Source organism: Zalophus californianus, chromosome 11 (assembly GCF_009762305.2).
Source record: "Zalophus californianus isolate mZalCal1 chromosome 11, mZalCal1.pri.v2, whole genome shotgun sequence".
NCBI classification, from domain to species: domain Eukaryota; kingdom Metazoa; phylum Chordata; class Mammalia; order Carnivora; family Otariidae; genus Zalophus; species Zalophus californianus.
This window is the reverse complement of record NC_045605.1, coordinates 50,674,133-50,696,048: the sequence shown is the minus strand read 5'-3', so window position 1 is coordinate 50,696,048 and position 21,916 is coordinate 50,674,133.

The window sequence follows — 21,916 nt, the reverse complement described above, 5'->3', positions numbered from 1 at the left end:
CCAAAGAAGACAGACAGATAGCTAACAGATATATGAAAAGATATTCAACATCACTCATCATCAGGGAAATACAAATCAAAACCACAATGAGATACCACCTCACACTTGGCAGAAATGGCTAAAATTAACAACACAGGAAACAAAAGATGTTGGCAAGGATGTGGAGAAAGGGGAACCCTCTTACACTGATGGTGGGAATGCAAACTGGTGCAGCCAACTCTGGAAAACAGTATGGAGGTTCCTCAAAAAGTAAAAAATATCTACCCTACGACCCAGCAACTGCATTACTAGGATTTACCCAAAGGTTACAAAAATAGTATTTTTAAGGGACACATGCACCCCAATGTTTATAGTGCCATTGTCCACAACAGTCAAACTATGGAAGAGCCCAAATGTCCATTGACTGATGAATAAAGAAGATGTAGTATATATACAACGGAATACTACTCAGCCATAAAAAGAATGAAATTTTTCCATTTGCAACAATGCACATGGAGCTAGTATATTACGCTAAGTGAAAAAAGTCAGAGAAAGACAAACACCATATGATTTCACCCATATGTGGAATTTAAGAAACAAAACAAACTGAGGGTTGCTGGAGGGGAGGTGGGAAGGGGAATGGGCTAAATGGGTGATGGGGATTAAGGACTGTACTTGTGATGAGCACTGGGTGATATTTGTAAATGATGTATCACTAAATTCTATCCCTGAAACTAATATTACACTGTATGTTAACTAACTAGAATTTAAATAAAAACTTAAAGCAAAAAAATAAAACTTTTTTTAAAAAAAGGAAATATTGTTTTTTTTTTCATTGTTGTTACACAGGACAACAGTAAGGGATTCCAAAAAACAGCGAGAATAGTGGGGGATAAGAAACAAAACAAAACAAAAAAACTTGAGTTATTATGAGGAATTAGGGACTAGAAATTTTCAGCTTAAAATTAAAGAAAATCATGAATATATGATATAGTCACTGTTGATAAGTATTTGAAAAGTAACATGAAAAAATGGTCTAACAATCTCTGTGGTCACAGTATGCCAAACTAAGTTGTTCTAAATGACATATTTTATTTAGAATGATTAGGCACTATCCTACTAAACTTATTGAGTATTCAATAAGACAATTTATAATCACTTTAAAAATGCTTTATTTTGGATTACTGTATACATAGAAGAGCGGGATGGTTTCCTAAATTATTGCTTCTAGTTAAATAATAATGATGATATAGCAAATGTTATTATAAAAGGAAATATATAAATATATTCACAAAGAGTACCTTGGAAAACAAGCTTAGAAAATAAGAGAGGGGAGCCTGGGTGGCTCAGTCGTTAAGCGTCTGCCTTTCGGCTCGGGTCATGATCCCAGGGTCCTGGGATCGAGCCCCACATCGGGCTCCCTGCTCAGCAGGAAGCCTGCTTCTCTCTCTCCCACTCCCCTGATTGTGTTCCCTCTCTCGCTGTCTCTCTGTCAAATAAATAAAATCTTAAAAAGAAAATAGGAGAGTTTATATTGCCACACCTGCTCACTCACAGCTTCAACTGACACATAGTAGGCAGATGATAAGTATCCTTTAAAAAAAGATTGGAAGAAACCGAGGAATAGGTCCCTCTGAAAAGTGTGCCAGCTGCCTGACCCTGAAGGCATATACTTGAAGCCAGCAGCACTGAGATGTCCTCAGTTTCTGAAGCAAATGAGGAAGGTCCAAAAATATCCTGCTTCTTAAACAGGTTGATTATTTTTTTAACCCGGTGTGATTTATGCAGAGAATCTGTAACATATTCCAGTTCATCAAAAGTCTAATTTACATACATTTAAAGGACATTGTAGAAAATAATTAACCAAATGCATCACAATTCAGACAGTGAATGTTGACTGGGGATTTTTAGATCCTTAAATGGAAAACTAGGAGGTTAAATAAGTACCTTGGATTGGTAGGGAAAAAAGAAAAAGGAAAGAAGAAAGGATGGAGGGAGGGAAAGAGAGAGACTGGGAGGGAGAGAAATGGGAAGTTGCTTTTTTTTTTGCAATGCTTCATATCCTAAAGTCATGCAAAATAAAGGGCTTTTTATTCCTTTTTTCCCTATATTTTGAGTGAAAAATGTGTTGCTTGCCAGCCATTCTCTTGAAATATATTAAAATGATTACAGTACTGTGTGCATCTAGTAACACATCTCATTGAGTTTTAGCTTAGAGACTCAGAAGGAGAGGAACATTTGGCTTGTGAAAATCACTCTAAATTTGGGGCACCTGGGTGGCTCAGTCGTTGGGCATCTGCCTTCAGCTCAGGTCATGATCCCAGGATCCTCGGATCAAGCCCCACATCGGGCTCCCAGCTCCGTGGGAAGCCTGCTTCTCCCTCTCCCACTCCCCCTGCTTGTGTTCCCTCTCTTGCTATCTCTCTCTGTCAAATAAATAAATAAAATCTTTAAAAAAAGAAAATCAAGCTAAATTCCAATCAATATTGTACTCTCCATCACTGATACACATGGGAAAAATTTCAAATGAAAGTTCATAGATGAATGATAAACTTTTTATTAATTTTCATGAACACCTAACATTCAGTGGGAATTTTCTAAACGTTTGAATATTCAAGATTACTAACCTGTTATATTAAAACTATTTTAATGAGCTTTTTATGTTTCCTCACAATGACATAGAAGCTGGCCCTTAATAAACAGTGGCCCATAACACTGGGCCATAATAAATAATGATTTTATTATACCTAATTCTACTTCAAGGAATAAGACATATAAACTTCTTTTTACCATTTAGGTCTCAAACAAGTGGAGCATTATATAATAACTTCTTGAGGTTAAATCAGGAATTATTAATTTCTGTTTGTATTCATACTTTAAGCTATCAACTTATTTGGAAGAAAAACTTTCAAAACAATGTCTTTCTGCTAATTTTTTTAAATGCACACAGAGAGTTATTAGTTTATACTGGCTGTGTGCCCACATAAATGCCTACAGTTGAGGAAGAGCATGGATAAGACAAGGCTGCCTGGAAGGAGATGGCATTCAAGACCTAGAAAACAAATCTATACACTTGACACTGGCTAAAACGTTCTCTAAATAGTGCCGTTATAAAATAGTGAATAAAAGAATTAACCAAATTACCTGCCATTCAACTTCTCAAATTTGTTTTTCTTTTTGATCAGAGTAAAATGTAATTAAAACAAGTCCATGTTTAACTAGATCTCCTCCACCCGCTCTCGATTCTTCTAAATTGGAAATAACCACCTGGAATAACCATGTCCTTCATGTGCACAGTACCTTCACGCTTGCTGTATATATTTAGAGAATCCCATTCCCAAAGGCATGCATGCCCTCAGCCACAACCCTTTCAAAGGGCTGTTTCCAGCCAATAGATATGCCTCCTATACCAATGTCAATGCTGATCTGCAGTACGGAAACAGAGAGCTATACTGAAAAGAAGTAAGTAAATAAGGCATGGGCTGTTGTAGTCTTGGTAATTGATTACACAGAGTCTTAAAAAAGCATAGGAAGGAAAAATAAGGCATAGGAATTGATACCTAATAACTCTATTTTGATATAGGACAAAGGCATTCCTTTATTTGAATACATATATATTTATTTTATTTTTCACAGATCTATAAATATTCCCTCAACTGCAAACATAACTAAGCATACAAAACTATTTTTATATATAAACTAGTCCAAATACAATATAAATACCCGGGAAACGTGTAATTTTTTGCTTTTTTATGAATTATATATATATATGTATATACACCTTAATATGTGTAACGTGTATCAAATATTAAGTTCATTAAAAGTAACATAAACATTTTTTAAATGAATACACATAAGAAAATATCTGAGATGAAAGAAGTCATATCAGGTTAGAAAAATGACGCATTAAGTTATAAAATTTGTACTTGTAACTATAAAATTGATTTGAAAAGCAGAAGATACCATGAAAGGAAACTTTCACAAAACCAACAGCCCTTTGCTACGTAACAGAAAATTAGCAGTTTGTCCATCAACTTCGAAGGTTCAGCTAAAAATACCAAAATTACTCCCCATTACCACTAGGTGGCTCACTCTCTATATGTATGCCTGAGCAGACACACCACCTTGGCCCCCTAAGGTTGTAGGCAGTAAGATTCTCACTAGAGTACAGGTAGTAGAAAAATGATCACTTCAAAGCAAACATAATGTTTTGAACAAGGGAACACCTGAGCTACTCCTCCATCAGTTCTCATCAGAATTGTCTTTCCAGAGACAGGATAATAGGAAGAGTTGTTCTTAGACCAGGGATGTTTGGAAAGCCAGATGGAAACCCATCTAATAAACATGCGGCAACCATGCCCAGTCTCATGTACTTTCAAATGCATTCATAATGTGAGAAAGATACCAGGTGGGGAGAGGGGCAAGTGAGAGAGAAAAGAAAACACCACCTTAAATATTCAAACAACAACAAATCACATTATTTACTTTTGACTGAATTTGGAATTAGAATGGAAGAAAAGTTAAGGATTCAGGAAATAAAAATAAACCAGCCAAGAAGGGAAAGTTAACATGGAGAGGAAGTTCACTTTCCTAGATTTGCAAGATGGCTCTTAGCAAAGAGTTCCTCCACCAAACTGCATTTTAACAGAGGGAATATAATAGGGCAGTAGCCACAGAAGCTTGTAACACCATCCAGTGTATTGCTAAAAAAGCCTTACCATCTGGCTCCTAATTCTCCTCAATATTGAAACTGTAGAGCATTTTCTTCTCTTCATTCTAATTTACAGCTATCACTCAGTGCAGCCCTGAAGGGTGCATACAATATGCCATTGTTAGAGCTAGTATATAATCCAAGGCAATTTGGGGAAAATCAGCTTGTAAGTATAACTGCATGGTTTTCTTGGTATTCAGCACCTGTTTGCATTTTATGAAAGCTTATAAATTTTGCTTGTATTTTTTTTTTCTTCTCTTCCTTTTGCCTTGGTCAAAATAGGTCTATAAAAGTGCATGTGTAAAAATGTTTGTGGACTGCACCATCAACCTTATCCCTTTGATGCCTAAGACCTGAAATGTTCGTGATCTAACAGTACTGAACATTAACCTGCTTTGATTTAACCCATAGTATTCATTTTTTGCTTTTATTTTTAAAAATCCCCTAAATCACTAATTCACCAAGCTACCTGAGAAAGGCTATCAGATATAGAGGAAAAAAAGTGTTTCAAAATTAAGAAGGCTGGTGACTAGAAGCCAGCATGGTGACAGAGGAGTCATCACCTCTGGCTTCAAATAAAATGAAATTGATTCCCTCTCAGCAAAGACAGCTCTGACTGGCGATCCATAATGTGGAAGGAACTGGCTAACTTTTCATCTGCCTCACAAATCTAGATTAGGGAGAAGGTACAGTAAGGGGAAACAAGAATGAGAAAGCTAGTTCAACAACTGAATTAAATTACCTCTCACCTCCACAAAATGCTTGGTTAAGATCACATCTTGGGATGTCTTATGTTGCTTGCTGAATTGGTCATTACAGACAAAAGAAAAACAAAAAGAGAGAGTATTCTCTCCCTCTCCACGATTCCATTCCAAGTACACACCATGTACCCAAAATGGGGGGGAAAAAGAGTTACGTGTCCTCTATCTCCCTGGCTGTTTCTGATCTCCTGTTTTTACTAGGAGCAATATCAGTTCCTTGGACTAAGTCATCAGCTGCCACAGCACCAGGGAGAAAGTAATATGAGTAGGCTTATTCCAAGTTTGAATATGAATCAAAGTGTGGAGTAGCAAAAAGTAAAGTTGTGTTTTCTTGGTATCGTTACTGTATAGCGAACTGTAGAATCTATTTGCAAAATTACTTTAATACCAGGCAACGTAGAAATCCTAGATATTAAGGGAGCCAAAAGCAATGACAGAAAACATGTTAGTATTTGTCATGGACTAAAAGTCTTTGTTGAGCACTGCAGAAGAATCTTTTGCATTAAACATTAAACACATGTAAAGAAAGGAACTCTTCTTTCTTTCCTCTACCTTCCAAGAAGTAAGCAAATAGCCTCATATGCATGGTCTTTTTGCTTAAGAGGTTCCTAGAGTTATCAGAGGAGAAGGTACCTGGCTGGCCAAGCTTGAAAATTCTTGATCCCAGGCGATGCTTTGACCTTCAAGCATAAACCTAGATCTGCCTAAAGTCATGTGCCAAGTTCCCACATCAGAACCGAGGTCATCCACATCAAGACACATATGCCATCAAGATACACTGTAGCTTAGAGGCACTTTCCAGAAGGATAATGAAAAGACACATCAAGTTTCACAAGTGCAGCACAATAAAAAGTGCTGTCTGCAAAAGTCCCCAAAACCGACATTGCCTGATTAATTTGCTGCTTACCATAAACTCCTATAAGACCTCACTTTGGCACTCAGTGGTAATTCAGAGACACCATGAACCTGACTTACATATAGGATGCATGTCTTCTAAAGAATATTTCCTTATGCTCATTTCAACCCAACTTGCTAAATTATGACTATTACTGTCTCATAAAACTCCCTGTGAGATAATGTGCAAGTAATGATTAAAATGAATATTAAGAGATGGGAATGTTCAAAAAGCTGTTGAAATTTTTCTCTATTAATTTTTTTAAAATTAGAATTTTGGATAGGAAAATGCCTACAGTCAAGAAATGTTTGGGGTAATAACAAATGCAAATTAACATCACTAAGACAAGTAAACTCAAATCAATAAATCAGTTTTGTTTGGAGTTTCACAAAGATAAATCTGTTAATAAGAAAGAAAGAACCCCTTAAATGCAATCCTAGAACCTAGCTCATTTGAGAAGAGATCCCCTCCAGTTAATTCTTTACCATGTTAAATAATCAGTTTACCCACCTTATCACAATAGATAGACTTATCTCAACCCCAAACTTCTCCTCTTCAAATCCACATTATCCAGATATGTACAAGAGCTCAAAAAGATGAAAAGACATTTGCTTCCCGGCTTTCTCTGACAAATAGAGCAATTTGCATGAATATTAAACTTCTGTGATTCAGCAACTTTGCTCCTGTCTATTTATCACTGAATGTTAAATGCTGAGGAAGAGTTTGAATCACTTGGCTTTTATTTTAGAAGACCGATGTCTGTTTTCCCCAGCCAAAGAAGAGAATATTTAAAGGTCTTCAAATTACACATGCAGAGTTGCATAACAATTGTCACTAACTCCAAAGGTTGGAACCACACATACGCTAAATGTGGAGTTGCCTATGAATCACAAACTGGAGCTGAGTTTCATATTTGCAGAATATTTATAAGGGTGAGAGGAGAGAGAAGTAAAGTTACCATCTGTGTCGAAACTTTAATCAGAAAAAAAAAAAAAATCACTGCTGAACTACCAAACCCTTAGCAGTCTGCGTCGGAGAGTGAAAAAGTCTCTGTCAGGTAAAGTGAATGCCGTGATACCTAACACAAGAAATTGCAAGCGCCTACCTGAAAGTGGACTGTGAGGGAGCTGGCACGCGGGGAGAGAGCGAAGAGGAAGCAGTCTCGCCTTCCTCACGGAACAACCTCCTCCCCAGGCTGACCGGCGTTTGGAAAAGGGTGCCCTCTTGCTAGGGCTGGGGAAGCAGCCCGGGAAGAAGTAGCTGTCTGCCAATAGCTGTGTTACCGGCTCCCTCGGAAACTGGGCTCCAGGGCTCCTCCAGCAAATCAGCCCGTGCTGCCGGTACCTCAGCCTGGAAAGCTGGGGCTGCAGTTGCTAATGCCGCCTCACTTGAGGGGAAAGCGCTGGTGTGTGCGTGTGTGCGTGTGTGTGCACTAACTGCTGGCTCCAGGCTGAGTCGATGTGTTCTGCATACTCAAAATGCTCATGCAGGGAGGAGGTTCCTCCACACAGACCCCAGCGTCCCCACTGAGGAATCAGTCCACTGACCTTGCCGCTGGGGATTCTGGCTGTGCAGCTGGCTCATCAATAGATTTAACAATCAATCAAATAAAGGAGATGGGATCAGCCTTAGATAAAGACAACTGCTTCTCTCATAAGCACAAGAAAAAAAAAGATATCTCTACTCAACATTTTATAACTAGAATTGATTTTTTTCCCCTTTAAACCCCTATATCTTGAGCACAAAGTCTAATTTATGAATCCCTAAGTTAAAACTTTTCAGGTTGTTTCCCTAGGCAGGATAGGATCTTATCTAGAAGCCAATTCAAAACATTTATTCTACAGAGATTTACAGATGCAGACTTATTTATAATAATCAAATTATGATGGTTTAAACTAATAAACAACTTTAAAATCAGGGATTCCATGGTATAGCAGAAACATTTGGGACTAGAGGCAGAATCCTAGTTCAAATGCAACCTCAGTTTCCTTTAAACATTAATCCAATAACAAGTATGAGGAATACTCTGGGCTATGAGGGAGTCATTTAAAGTACACATGAATATGCTTTGTAAAGCAAACTGTAAGTTGTAGAATTTATTTTTTAATTGTTACAAAGAGTGTGTGAGACTCTTTGAGACACAAAGTAGTCTTTTCAGGGTCTATACACTAAATGATTAATTAGAGAGTTTCATTGGTAACTCTGAACTATTCCCTATCATTTCAGATACCAGAACAGATCCTTCAGAAAAGCCAGAAGAGAACTTGCCATTAAACATATACTGCTTATCATATCCTGTCTCTGCAAAAAGGCTGAAAGATTAAGATTGAAATTATCTTCCCTCAAACTTAGGGTCTACCACTAACAATATTAGATCAAACGCAAATCAAGAAATGCAATACAGAGGAAGAGAACAGAAATGAGAATCCAAGATACTTGGTGTCAGTCTGAGATCTGTCATGGAGTCCTGTGATCCCTTGGCATCAGTTTATAATAATGTTAATGGTAGAGACCCCCACTGGGAGCAGAAGCACACAACAGAAACTAATGGTTACTGAGTGCTTACTACTACTTGCCAGGCACATTCTAGGCATCTCGCCTTTATTAATATTTTTAATACTCACAACATCATCATGAAGTAGGTAATAGTATTATCCCCATTTTGCAGATAAGGACAGGAAGACATAGAACAGGAAAGTCAATGGCTAACAATCTTTTCAGAGTTCATTTTTATGAAATTAGGCAACTATGATAAGTATTTAGTTTTCAAAACCTTTTTGAGAATAACTTTAAACATACAGAAAAGTTGCAAGACTTAGAATAATACAAAACACCCGCATGCCCTTTACTTAGATTTATTTCTTATTAACATTTAGTGCATCTGCTTTATCATTTGATCTAGCAACGGAGAGATTTGAGCCATTTAGGGATAATGTACATATATCATACCGCTTGCTAGTTTTTTCAGTGTGCATTTTATAAGAGTAGCGATATTTCTCTATATAATCAAGTACTTTTATCAACTTCAGTAAATTTAACACTAACATAAACTTAATCCAATCTATTGTCCATTTTCCAATTTGTCACTTGAACCAATAATGTCCTTAATAGCATTCTTCCCTATAGGAGAATAGCCAATCGAGGGTGAGCTATTGCATTTATTTGTCATATCTTTTTGGCCTCCTTTAACCTGGAAATGCCATAGCTGTTCTTCCGTTTTTATGACATTTTTGAAAAATGCATTTCCCACTTCTTTTTTTCTTAAGAGATCATTTCCAATTTTACATTTGTCTTATGTTTCCTAATGATTAGATTCAGGTTATGCATTTTCAGTTGACATATTGTATAATTGATATGCTCTTCTCAGAATATCATATCTCAAGGCATATGAGGTCCATCTGCCCCTCACTGGTTCTTTAAATTTTGATTACCTAGTCGTGTTTTTGCCCTATTTTTACAGTCTCTCATTATTGTTTTCCCCCCTCATAACCATTAAACAATCTGTGGAAAAACACTTTAAGGTCATGCACATTTGTTGCATCCATCAAAATTTCCCCTTGTATTAACATCCATTGATAATATAATGGCTGCAAAACAATAATTTTCTGACTCCAATATTCTCCATATCCATAACACACTAATTATTCTACTATCAGCAAGAAACTTCCTTCTCTGTCATCTCTCTCTCTCTCCCTCTGTTTTTCTCTACTTTATCAGAAAGGATTCGCGGATTCCTATCTTTTTCCAATTATCTGTAATTCATTACTGATTTCCTTTAATGCTCCCAAAGTTTTCAGCGGGAGCCCTTTATAACTGGTTCCCATGTCATTATAACATGCCACATCATTTCTTAACACTTTTTTTTACGATTTTATTTATTTGAGAGAGAGATGGAGAGTACAAGCCGGGGGGGGGGGGCAGGGGCAGAGCAGAGGGAGAGGGAGAAGCAGGCTCCCTGCTCAGCAGGAAGCCTGATGATGACATGGGGACTCCATCCCAGGACCCTGGGATCATGACCTGAGCTGAAGGCAGACACAACTGACTGAGCCACCAAGATGCACCCCCCCTTTTTTTAGCCCTTTTTAATTAAAAAAAATATATTTTAGCTTTCCAGAAAGATAAGATGTTGTAAGATCATCATGAACATATCTTACTCTAGCCCTAAAATCAGCAATTCCTTTGTGGAGTTTTTATTTTTCATTTTTGTTTTTATGTTTGTGTTTTTTAAAGTGAGGAATGGTGTTAGAAACAACAATCTGTCCACTAAATGTGTTCATTTCTAGGTGAGGGACGGATGTTATTTGCTTCTTGACTTTTACAGCAGTCAAAGCTGGAAAATATATCCACACATAAACATAGGTACATGTACATACATGTGCATAAACAAGGCATGTACATAAACACATGTCGTGCACAAATACATGCATGAACATGAATGTGGCAATATTTAAAAGAAAACAAACATGGGTTTACACCAATACTACCAGTTCTAATCCATCCCTAGAGCACTCTTTGTCTTCCCCTATTCCATATTTATATACCCCTTTTGCTTTAGTGATTACCCTCGTTTCCCCAAACCAGCAGATTTCCAATTTGTTTCATGTATTATCACCACACACACACACACACACACACACACACACACACACACACACACACTAAACTTGCTGGACTTCTGCATTCAAGAAGGTGAAATATACATCTTTTTCCCAATTCATCCTATTAAGTATAGCTAAAAACTCTGGGCATTCTATATAAAACAAATCTAAGATTCTGAAAGAGAGAAGAAGGAAGAGTAGCTAGAAACCTTGGGACCTGAGCAACATGGTAGCGAGGTACTAGGTTTTCTTCCACCTCATATATCTCAGGATAGATATAGGTACAACCGTTATAGAATAGGTAGTTCAGAGGCACACTGTACACTAATGAAACCGCGATAGACAATAGAGGTAGCATTGAGAAGCAGTGGCTAAAGGACAACCTTTTCAACAGACAGAAGACAATTAGATATCTATAAGGCAAAAAAAAAAGAAAAAAAGAAATTGAATCCCTACGTCACATCATAAACAATAATCAGGTGAATTCATTTAATGACTAAATGTGGCAAATACAATAAAGGTTTTAGAAGATAATATGACAGATCTTCATGACCTTGGAAATGTGAAGTTCTTCTTAAACAAGACAGCAGAAACAATGTCACTAGCGAGTAAAAGAAGAAAAGGACAGAAAACTTAGACCAATGTACAAACTGTACTTCTCATAATTGTCGCAGTCTGCTACTTTAGCAAAATGCAAAAACACATATTTTTTCATTTATATATATTTAAATATATATATTTTTGTGTTTAAAGTAGCATCCTGCCAGTGACTGTATTTTTTAATGGTATGCAGAGAGAGAGAAAATGGTAAAATAAATAACATTACAATTTCCCCCAACACCCCAAGACACCCCAGGAGTAAAAAGATAAGCCACAGAATGGAAGATATTTGCAGCATGTTAATTACCAAGAGAGTTATATGTTAAGAAAGTGTAAGTACTTGTAAAAAATCAAATCAACTAGAAAAATGGGCAAAACAAACTTGAACTGTCTAGGAAGTTTCCTAATGTCCAATTGTATGTAAGAATTGTTCAACATCACAATCATCAGAGAAAGTAATATTAAAACCACAACAAAGTTGCAAGACAGCAGGGCAAGAAACGTTTCACACTCATAAATGTCAGTGAAGAAGTGTACCAACGGTAGTTCCGTGCTAACAAGGCTAGCAACTGCCTTTAGAAAGTGTTTAGGCAGCATCTGCTACAGTTAAACATATAACATAAGCAACATTTCCGCTCCTGTTCCTGAGAACCAATAGAAATGCCCATGCGGGTCCCACATGAAAGGCGGGCGGTGGGGGGGGGGGCATTCACAGCTGAGTGACTTATGTTGGCTGCATGGTAAAAACATGCAAATGCCTATCACCAGTTGGCTGGATAAATAAATGGTGGTGCATTCATGCTGCTTAAGAGTAACCAGTGAGATGTAATGTATGATGATTAACATAACACAATAAAATTTTAAAAAAGAAAAAAAAAGAGTAACCAGTGCATCAGCACCCATCCAACGCTTGCAAGCTCAGACCCCACCCCCCAATAAATTCAGTGATGTCCTTGGGCTGGCATAGTCCACAAAGCCATCCCTCTCTTTGTACCCAGGCATCATGGGCAAGATGGAGGACTCCCCAAAGGAGAGCTCTGTGAAATCAGGAAATAAATGGCAAGAAGTCCAAGGCATAGGTGTCCTAAGGACAGACTGAGGCTGGGCATTCTCCTCAGTCCTGGCTCTGGCTGAAGACTGTGGGCGTTGTTGCAGGGAAGATTCCCAATAAGTTGGACAGAGGGGGCTGTAAGAAACAGGTCTCCTCTTGTCCTTCCCTGCTAAAATGGTTGCTCAGAGACAAAGGCTCCTAGGTATATAGCTGGTGCACCTTTAGGTTCCCCAGACTGTCTCACGGCCCCAGCAACCTTTTGAATTGTTTCTGTGGCTAGTGCCTAGAGGATATGGCCCAGTAGTTCTGAACCACACCTGCACTTGGCGCTCTCCTAAGACTCAAGTCTGGCAGTCACGGTCTCCTAATTCTTGCTGAGTAGGTACTTGCTCTTTTTGAGGGTTTCTCTAGGTCCTGCTCCTGTTTCTTGCTTGTGGACCTTGCCCCATTCGCTACCTCTTGGGGGCAGGGATGGGACATGGGGATCCTAGAGGGCCCAAGAGATACAGATTTTTACATCCTTGGTCCTGCTCTGTTTCTTGTGCCTCCACTAATGATCTTGACAAAAATACAAAAGCAATTCAATGGAGGGAAGAGCCTTTTCAAAAAATGGTAGACGTTTGGACATACATAGAAAAACTGGACATACATAGCAGTGAAAAAGAAACTTCAACCTACATCTCAAAACTTACATAAAAATTAACTCAAAATAGAACACAGACTTAAATATGGAATATAAAACTACAAAACTTTTAGGGAACAAAAAACATGAGAAAATCTTCATGCTCTAGGGCTAGGCAGAGATTTCTTAGACTTAACAACAAAAACATGACTAATAAAAGGAAAATTGATAAATAGGATTTCATCGACATTTAATTAAAACTTTTGTTATGTGAAAGACCCTGTTAAGAGGATAAAAAGGTAAATTACACAATGGGAGAAAATATTGCAAAGCAAAAATTTGGCAAAGCTCTAGCATCTAGAATATACATATAAAAAATATGCTCAAAACTCTATAACAAATAACGCAATCCAAAAAAGAGAAAAGGATACAAACAGATATTTCTTCAAATATAATACACAGATGGCAAAAAAAAAAGCACAAGAAATCATGTTCAACATCATTAGCCTTTAGAGAAATGCAAATTAAAACCACAATGAATTATCACTAATCATCTATCAGAAGGGATAAAGTAAAAAAATAGCAACAACACAAAATGCTGGTGAGAATTCACAGAAACTGGGTCACTCACACATTACTGATAGGAATATAAAATTTCCAACCATTGGAAAATAGTTTGGCATTTTCTTAAAAAATGAAACATGCAGCAATGATATGACACAGTAATCGAACTCCTGGATACTTGTCCCAGAGAAATAAAGACATGTACACACTAAAACCTGTACAAGTGTTTGTAATAATGCTTCATTTGCAATAGTCAAGAGTTGGAAACAACTCATGTGCTTTAACAGGAGAATAGTTAACAAACTGTAGCTTATCTTGCATTATATTAGCAATAAAAATTAATGAACTATTGATACATGCTACATTTTAGTTGAATACCCAGAGAGTCATGATCCATTTGGAGTGTGTATACTTGAGTATGGTGTGCAGAATGAAAATAACTGCATATTTTTCCAAATGTCCCAATAATTATTAAAATTATATTCTTTCCCTAGTGATTGAGATACCAGGTTAGTCACATTTCTGAATGTAGTTGTATCTATTTCTGGACTTGCTATTTTATTCCATTAGTCTGTTTAATCAAGCACTGGTACTACACTATTTCATTTATTTTTAAGATTTTATTTATTCATTTATCAAAGAGAGTACACAAGCAGACAGAAGGAGAAGCAGGCTCCCTGCTGAGCAAGGAGCCCAATGTGGGACTTGATACCAGGACCCCTGGATCATGATCTGAGCCGAAGGCAGACACTTAACCAACTGAGCTACCCAGGCATCCCTATACTATTTCAATTACAAAGGTATTATAACAGGTCTTCAAATGTGCATTTTCCTTTTTTACCCCCAAAATTCTTTGTAAAAAGATTTTAATTTCCAGGTGATTCATTTTTTTAAACATTTTTATAAGCCATAATCCCTTATAATTCACTTATAATAAATTGTATTTAAAATATAAAGTTGGAAAAATTTTGACATCACCAGTGGAAATCACCTCCCCGATCACGAAAATAAGTATATCACCTCCCTGCAGTTTCTTGTGCTCTTTTGTACTCTCTATATCTTGCTCTCCCTAACCCACACATCCTTCCCATCATCAGGCAAACATGAGTTTGCATTTTATATAAATGCATTCATTCAGTATGTATTCATTTTTCTGACTGCTTTCACTGAGCTAAATGTTTCTGAGACTTAAGCACATTGCTGCATTTATCAACAGTTCATTTATTCATATTGCTGAGTCACATTCTACTGGATGAATATAGCATAAATTATTTTTCTATTTACTTGTTGATGGGCATTTGGGTTGTTTCAGTCCTCTCCCACCCACTCTACTTAACATCATCCTGGAGGGTAAAGGAAACAGGGAAAGTAATTAAAAGTATAAAGATGAGAAAGTATGTGTTAAAACAATTCCTATCTCAAACATGATTGTTTATGTAGAAAGTCCTAAGAAATTAATGAAAAAATTCCTAAAGTTAATAAGCAAATTTACAAGGTTTCAGAATAAAAGTTTACTTTTAAAAGATCAGTTGTATTTCTACGTACCAGAAACAACAGTTGGAAAATATTTTTTCATTCCATTTTAGGATAACTTCAAAATACATAAAGTATAATGCAGTAAATTTTATGAAGTATAGGCAAAATTATTACAATGAAAAACAAAACAAAATATTGTGCAGTTGAATTAGGCCTAGATAAAGGGAGAGATATAACCGGTTCATGGATTGGAAAACTATATTGTTAATATGAAAATTCTCTCCTTATTAATCTATAGATTTGATATAATCCCAGTAATAATTATTGCTGGGTTTTTAACAGGGACTGATAAACTAAACCTAAAATGAACAGGGATTGGAAATGACTTAGAATAGACAAACTGATGAGGAAAAAAGGATGAGGTTGTAGGACATATTCTACTTGACTTTGGCCATTTCTATTAAGCTACAGTAATCAAATAGTTTTGGATTTGCATAATAATTAGAAAATAAAAGTGGAACCAAATAGAGAACCCATAAACATTTATAATTTCCACAAAGTCACCTACCTATTGAAATTTAAAGTAAAATAATTTCAGTAACTGATGCTAAAACAAGTTACCAGAAAAAAAAACTTCATGCTTCTCTCATATGTATACAAATTAATTCAAGATAGATCAATCATATACAAAAAATGGAAATGTTAGAATTATAAAATTTTAGTAGAAAACAGAAGAATATCTATATGACTAGGTAATAGACAAAGTCATCATAAGAGGACCACAGAAAAGTGATAACAAAAAGAAAACAAATGGTATTTTGGTAACTTTAAACATGGATATTTTTCTTAAAATAGATTCTTAGAAGTGAAATATGGTTCTGAGCATGATGAATGTTTTAAATAAGTCTGCTATTTCAGTACCTTGGAAACTCTCACTATGAATACCCAGAGGGGTTGGGACTTGAAGTTTCCCTTGCCCCCATGACCATCATATGAGGGATTTGGAGAAGCACAATTAATACAGCTTTTCCTTTGACAAAGAGATGGCAGGCCAAGAGTGGTTGGAATGATTACAAATACCAAATTTATAATAAAAATACATTGAAAATTTTAGATAAAATAATAAAGCAGCACAGGATGGGAAGGAAGTATTTGGAGCATAAAAACATTTAAGAACTAGAAGATGGAGGAGGAGTAGGAGACCTAAATTTCATCTGGTCCCAGGAATTCAGCTAGATAGGGATCAAACCATTCTGAACACCTACGAACTCAATAGGAGATGGAAGAAAAGAATAGCAGCAACTCTCTGAACAGAAAAGCAACCACTTTCTGGAAGGTAGGACAAGCGTGCAGAGAAGTGAATTTGAGGCGATATTTGGGAAGATAGACAGCAGGGGAGGGGGCCTCCATTAGCCGCTACTGGCAAGTGATAGAGCAGCGGAGCCCAAAATCAGAAATATTAGAAGTCGGCTCCCCTGAGGGACGTCGCTCCAGTGGCTAAGCGGGAAATGGAACCCTCGCTGGGACAGTGTGGTCTCAGGATCCTTGGGGTCACAGAAATACTGGGGGTGCCTGAGTGTGGCAGAGCACCCCGGTATTGGAGCAGGGAAGCCAGCTGCAGAGACGGAGCCGAGGAGTGGGCTCTCAGCTCCAAGTTGCCATAAACCATGATCCGCAGCACAGTTGGACCACTGCTCTTCCAGCAAGGACCCAACAAGCAGGAGATCCAGGGAGACTCCCATTCCTCCTCTGGGAGGAGTGGTGTAGGAGTGCACTGTAGGGATCTGCTGGGTTTGGAGACTCCACACAGGATCATGTGCCAGAGATAGAAATGCTCAGACACAGGCCAGGTGAGCAATGAGTGCAGCTGGAGACAAGGAAGACAGAAGTGATTGATGGCTTTTCTCTGGGGGCTCACTGAGGAGCAGGGCCCTGAGTTCTCAGCTGCTCTGGGGCAGAGATTGGGAGGCCGCCATTTTCACTCTCATCCTCCAAAGCTGTATGGAAAGCTTGCAGGGAACAAAAGCTCCCGAGAGCAAAACCCAGCAGATTACTTAGCCCGTACCCAGCAGGGGCGGACAATTCTGCCCCTGGCAAAGAGATTTGAGAACCATGGCAACAGGCTCCTCCCCCAGAAAATCAGCAAGAACAGCCAGGCAAGACCAAGTTTACCAATCAATGAGAATGGCAGAACTCCAGCGCTAGGGGAATACACACATAGAATTCATGGCTTTTTCCCCCTGATTCTTTAGTCTTTAAAAGATAATTTTTTTAATTTTCTTTTTTTTTTGAATTTTTCTTTTTCCCTTTTTCAACCAAATTCTTATCAATCCCTTTTTAAAAAAAATATTTAAAAAAACAAGACCCATCAAATACCTGTCGGCAAGACACTCATTTTAGACCCAAAGACACCCCCAGATTGAAAGTGAGGGGGTAGAAAACGATTTACCATGGTAATGGACACCAAAAGAAAGCTGGATGGCAATCCTTATATCAGACAAATTAGATTTAAACCAAGGCTATAATAAGAGATGAGGAAGGATATTATATCATACTTAAAGGGTCTATCCAACAAGAAGATCTAACAATTTAAATAACTATGCCCCTAAAATGAGAGCAGACAATTATATAAGGCAATTAATAACAAACGCAAAGAAACACATCGGCAATAAAACAATAATAGTGGGGGACTTTAACACCCTCCTCACTGAAATGGACAGATCATCTAAGCAAAAAATCAACAAGGAAATAAAGACTTTAAATGACACCCTGGACCAAATGGACTTCACAGATATATTCAGAACATTCCATCCAAAAGCAACAGAATACACATTCTTCTCTAGTGCTCATAGAACATTCTCCAGAATTGATCACATCCTAGGTCACAAATCGGGTCTCAACCGGTACCAAAAGATTGGGATAATTCCCTGCATATTTCCAGACCACAATGCTTTGAAACTAGAACTCAATCACAAGAGGAAAGTTGGAAAGAACTCAAATACATGGAGGCTAAAGAGCATCCTACTAAAGAATGAATGGGTCAACCAGGAAATTAAAGAAGAATTAAAAACAATTCATGGAAACCAATGAAAATGAAAACACAACCATTCAAAATCCTTGGGATATAGCAAAGGCATTCCTGAGAGAAAAGTATATAGCAATACAAGGCTTTCTCAAGAAAAAAGAAAGGTCTCAAATACACAACCTAACCCTACACCTAAAGGAGCTGGAGAAAGAACAGCAAATAAAGCCTAAACCCAGCAGGAGAAGAGAAATAATAAAGATCAGAGCAGAAATCAATGAAATAAAAACCAGAAGAACAGTAGAACAGATCAACGAAACTAGGAGCTGGTTCTTTGAAAGAATTAACAAGATTGATAAACCCCTGGCCAGACTTATCAAAAAAGAAAAGAGAAAGGACCCAAATAAATAAAATCATGAATGAATGAGGAGAGATCACAACCAACACCAAAGAAATACAAACAATTATAAGAACATATTATGAGCAAATCTATGCCAGCAAATTAGATAATCTGGAAGAAATGGATGCATTCCTAGAGATGTATCAATTACCAAAACTGAACCAGGAAGAAATAGAAAACCCGAACAGACCTATAACCACTAAGGAAATTGAAGCAGTCATCAAAAATCTCCCAACAAACAAAAGCCCAGGGCCAGATGGCTTCACAATGGAAATCTACCAAATATTTAAAAAAGAATTAATACCTATTCTCCTGAAAGTGTTCCAAATAATAGAAATGGAAGGAAAACTTCCAAACTCTTTCTATGAGGCCACCACTACCTCGATCCCAAAACCAGACAAAGACCCCGTCAAAAAGGAGAATCACAGACCAATATCCCTGATGAACACGGATGCAAAAATTCTCACCGAAATACCAACCAATAGGATACAACATACATTAAAAGGATTATTCACCACGACCAAGTAGGATTTATCCCTGGGCTGCAAGGTTGGTTCAACATCCACAAATCAAACAATGTGATACATTAATCAATGAAGGAACAAGAAACATATGATCCTCTCAATAAATGCAGAAAAAGCATTTGACAAAGTACAGCATCCTTTTTTGATCAAAACTCTTCAGACGATAGGGATAGAGGGTACATACATCAATATCATAAAAGCCATCTATGCAAAACCCACATGGAATATCATACTCAATGGGGAAAACCTGAGAGCTTTCCCCTTAAGGTCAGGAACACAGCAGGGATGTCCACTATCACCACTGCTATTCAACATAGTATTAGAAGTCCTAGCCACAGCAATCAGACAACAGAAAGAAATAAAAGGCATCCATATCGGCAAAGAAGAAGTCACACTCTCACTCTTTGCAGATGATATGATACTTTCTGCAAAAAACCCAAAAGACTCCACCCCACAACTGCTAGAACTCATACAGGAATTCAGTAAAGTGGCAGGATATAAAATCAATGCGCAGAAATCAGTGGCATTCCTATACACCACCAACAAGACAGAAGAAAGAGATATTAAGGAGTTGATCCCATTTACAATTGCACCCAAAACCATAAGATACCTAGGAAAAAATGTAACCAAAGAGGCAAAGAATCTGTACTCAGAAAACTATAAAATACTCATGAAAGAATTTGAAGAAGACACAAAGAAATGGAAAAATGTTCTATGATCATGGATTGGAAGAACAAATATTGTGAAGATGTCAATGCTACCTAGAGCAATCTACACATTCAGTGCAATCCCTATCAAAATACCCTCCACTTTTTTCAAAGAAATGGAACAAATAATCCTAAAATTTTTAGGAAACCAGAAAGGACCCTGAAGAGCCAGAGGACCCCTAAATTTTCTTGAAAAAGAAAAGCAAAGCTGGTGACATCACAATTCTGGACTTCAAGTTCTATTACAAAGCAGTAATCATCAAGACAGTATGGTACTGACACAAAAACAGACACATCGATCAAGGAACAGAATAAAGAGTCCAGAAATGGACCCTCAACTCTATGGTTAACTAATCTTCGACAAAGTAGGAAAGAATGTCCAATGGAAAAAAAGACAGTCTCTTCAACAAATGGTGTTGGGAAAATTGGACAGCCACATGCAGAAGAATGAAACTGGACCATTTCCTTACACCACACACAAAAATAGACTCCAAATGGTTGAAAGACCTCAATGTGAGACTGGAGTCCATCAACATCCTAAAGGAGAACACAGGCAGCAAGCTCTTCAACCTCAGCCACAGCAACTTCTTCCTAGAAACATCACCAAAGGCAAGGGAAGCAAGGGCAAAAATGAACTATTGGGACTTCATCAAGATAAAAAGCTTTTGCACAGCAAAAGAAACAGTCAACAAAACCAAAAGACAAGTGACAGAATGGGAGAAGGTATTTGCAAATGACATATCAGATAAAGGGCTAGTATCCAAAATCTATAAAGAACTTATCAAACTCAACTCCCAGAGATATAATCCAATCAAGAAATGGGCAGATGACACGAACAGTTATTTTTCCAAAGAAGACATTCAAATGGCCAACAGACACATGAAAAAGTGCTCAACATCGCTCGGCATCAGGGAAATCCAAATCAAAACCCCAATGAGATACTACCTCACATCAGTCAGAATGGCTAAAATTAACAAGTCAGGAAATGACAGATGTTGGTGGGGATGTGGAGAAGGGGGAACCCTCCTTCACTGTTGGTGGGAATGCAAGCTGGTGCAACCACTCTGGAAAACAGTATGGATGTTCCTCAAAAAGTTGAAAATAGAGCTACCATATGACCCAGCAATTGTAGTACTGGGTATTTACCCCAAAGATACAAATGTAGGGATCCGAAGGGGAACGTGCACCCCGATGTTTATAGCAGCAATATCCACAATAGCCAAACTGTGGAAAGAGCCAGGATGTCTATCAACAGATGAATGGATAAAGAAGAAGTGGTGTATATATATACAATGGAATATTATTTAGCCATCAAAAGGAATGCAATCTGCCATTTTCAATGACGTGGATGAACTGGGGTGTATTATGCTGAGTGAAATAAGTCAATCAGAGAAAGGCGTATCATATGATCTCACTGATATGAGGAATTCTTAATCTCAGGAAACACACTGAGGGTTGCTGGAGTGATGGGGGATGGGAGAGATGGGGTGACTGTGTGATAGACACTGGGGAGGGTGTGTGCTATGGTGAGCGCTGTGAATTGTGCAAGACTGTTGAATCACAGATCTGTACCTCTGAAACAAATAATATATTATATGTTAAAAAAAAAAAAGAAGAAGAAGAAGATAGCAGAAAGGGAAAAATGAAGGGGGGAAATCGGAGGGGGAGACGAACCATGAGAGACAATGGACTCTGAGAAACAAAGTGAGGGTTCTAGAGGCGAGTGGGGTTGGGAGGATGGGTTAGCCTGGTCATGGGTATTAAAGAGGGCACATTCTGCATGGAGCACTGCGTGTTATACGCAAACAATGAAGCATGGAACACTATATCCAAAACTAATGATGTAATGTATGGTGACTTACGTAACATAATAAAAAAAAGGAAAGAAAAATTAAGAGCTAAACTACTGAAATGCAAGACAATAATTAAATACAGGTGCTTGTGAAGAGAAAACCTACAAAAACAATACAGTAAAGAAGAAGGAAAGGAAAGGAAAAAGGAGAGGA